The sequence below is a fragment of the Mirounga angustirostris genome, unplaced genomic scaffold, assembly GCF_029215605.1.
Source record: "Mirounga angustirostris isolate CCGP_5_RB_7025 unplaced genomic scaffold, mMirAng1.0.hap1 SCAF_3, whole genome shotgun sequence".
Classification (NCBI taxonomy): Eukaryota; Metazoa; Chordata; class Mammalia; order Carnivora; family Phocidae; genus Mirounga; species Mirounga angustirostris.
In genome coordinates this window covers 191,118,355-191,120,621 of record NW_026991711.1, presented here as the reverse complement: position 1 = coordinate 191,120,621, position 2,267 = coordinate 191,118,355, and the positions used below count along the sequence as shown (strand labels likewise).

At 50.1% G+C, this 2,267-nt stretch overlaps 1 long non-coding RNA gene across 1 annotated transcript; it reads left to right on the top strand.

Moving 5' to 3' along the window:
* Window positions 1-706: 706 nt before the first annotated feature.
* Window positions 707-1,987, top strand: LOC135363929 (uncharacterized). Its single transcript, XR_010410353.1, has 2 exons — window positions 707-1,173; window positions 1,393-1,987. It is a non-coding gene; the product is annotated as an uncharacterized LOC135363929 (long non-coding RNA).
* The last annotated feature ends 280 nt before the right edge of the window (window positions 1,988-2,267 follow it).

The following is a 2,267-nucleotide window of genomic DNA, read 5'->3' as shown; positions in this document are numbered from 1 at the left end:
GTCATCATAAATCTCCAAGTGTAAATCCCCGGGCGGGGGGTGGGGAGTGGCCAGGTGTTCCCAATGATAAAATTCACAAGGTAAATGAAAACTCACCTTATACAATATTTTTCCTCCATTGACAAAAGATACCTGCTACCCTTTGTTGAGTCCAGCTGTGGTCTCCGTTAGTGCCGACCCTGGGGTGCCGGTCTCAGAGCCCCCCTGCTGCGCACCCCCCATGCCCCCACACCCCCTGCGACCCCACGCCCCAGCCCCCATAGCTGCGGCTCCGGGAAAGGGACCCCTTTGTGGGCAGCTACTCATCTGGTCTGTGGATTTTTCATACCTAACCCCTCAGTGCTCTATTTTTGCTTTTTCCCGTTTATTCAAACATAATTGACCAAAAAAATCATTCAGAAAACCCTCATTAAATCCGGTGGTTTTTATTCTAATGTAGTGGTTATGATGTCATTTGAGGACTTTTGAAAAACAACCTTTTTTTTTCCCCCAAAAATCTATGAAGTTGGCCTCACCTCTTAAAAGGCTGGGTGTTATCTCAGTAAAATGAGTATCCCCAGGCGATGTTTTCAGAGGGTACAGCCTGGTCCACCCATACACAGGTGACCAAAATGGCAACATTTCTCTTTAGCCAAACAGCACATGAGGTTTCTCTTACTAAAGTAACACCCAAAGCTCGCCTTTGGCTCCTGCTGGTAAAAATCCATTTTAGCGCCAGGATGGACAGCAGGGTTTAGTGATTAATGGAGTCATTCTAGGTAAGAGTATTTGGCAGTACAGCTAACGTCTTCCATGAGCCACAGAGCTAAACAAAAGTAACTCACTCTGACTTGTGAGTTTTGTTCTCAGTAGGAAAACGGAACCATTCAAAATAGTATTTTGTGTGTCTCTTCTTCTGAAAGTAACCTGCCGGGTGCTGCGGTGGAGGTGGGCGTGGGAAGCAGCCTGAGGTCGGTTCGGAGGCTTCCGCATCATCCGTCTGGAGCATCGTCCCCGTCACGCCACATTCCCAGGACTCAGGAAGGCACAGCATTGACAGCTCAGGGTCTGTTGTGATGACTGGTATTATTTGCGGGTCCGTCTGATGCTCGGCCCCACCACCCGCCGAGGCTGCTCCCCGCAGACACACTGCCAGTAATTAGAGAGGAGCCTGCTTCCCCGGAGCTGTCGCTGGTGAGTCCTGGCACGATTTACGTTGTTTGGTTTTCATTAGGGAACCTGCAGATAGTTGCTTTCAAAGAACGCAGCCTGCCCTGAGGCTAGATGTGGTAAGTCTTGGCCAAATTTCGGAGAGCTTCGTGAAAGTGCATAAATCAGTCAGCTGTGTCTGAATGAGTGAAGTCTTTGTTCTCTCAAAGGGCACGGGTCTCATTCATTCGTTCCTTATCCCAGCAGGTACTCAGGGCTCCTCTGCGTGCTGGGCACGTTTGAGGACCCTGAAGACACCAAGATGAGCGGGACAGTCTCCTGTACAAAGGTTCTGCTGCCCTCCCCCCAGTGCCTTTTGGGTGAAAACTACAGCAGGAGATGGAGAACCCGCAAGTGAAACAAAACCCAGGCCCTTCTGTGTCTTCTCTTCTCTTCTGTGTCAGGTGCTCCCAGGTGGGTCTGTGTCAGGTGCTCCCAGGTGGGTCTGTGTCAGGTGCTCCCAGGTGGCTGTGGTGCCTGATCTTTGCTGTCCCTTCTCTGCCATACCTGAGATTGCATCGAGATGGAGTTTTGAAGGCTCTGGGTGCTCAGGGACGAACAGAGTGGACAGCTGCCTCGAAGAAGCATGTGGGGTAGATTCTGATGAAGGTCCCTCAAGGACTTCCACCTCCTCCAGGAAGCCCTTGAGGGCCGGTAGGGCGAGCTGGAGCCCCATCCCTGTTGCCAGTTGGTGGTGTGCCACAAACTGAATTAGTTGACCTCAGGGAAAGCAGCCTGCTGACCACCACGTGCTCCGGCCCTAGCTAAGACCGAGGGTAACATGAATTGAGTCATCGTAGGTGGGGCCAAGAATTTGTTTTTTATTTTCCCCACTGTTAGCAATTTTTGGAAATCTGTGAATTCCTCAAATATTAAGCACGTAACCACAGGGTGGGGTTTCAGAAACTAATCGCAAGGGGCTATTAAAACGGGAAAAGAACTTAACATTTGAAATGTTAGAACAAACAACCTCTAGTAAATATGGATAAAGAGAGTGATAATACGGAAAGAATTCTTCTTCGAGGGGACCAAGAAGAGGGCACGGCAATCAGCCACGTCCGGACGAAGTTAAACCTGCC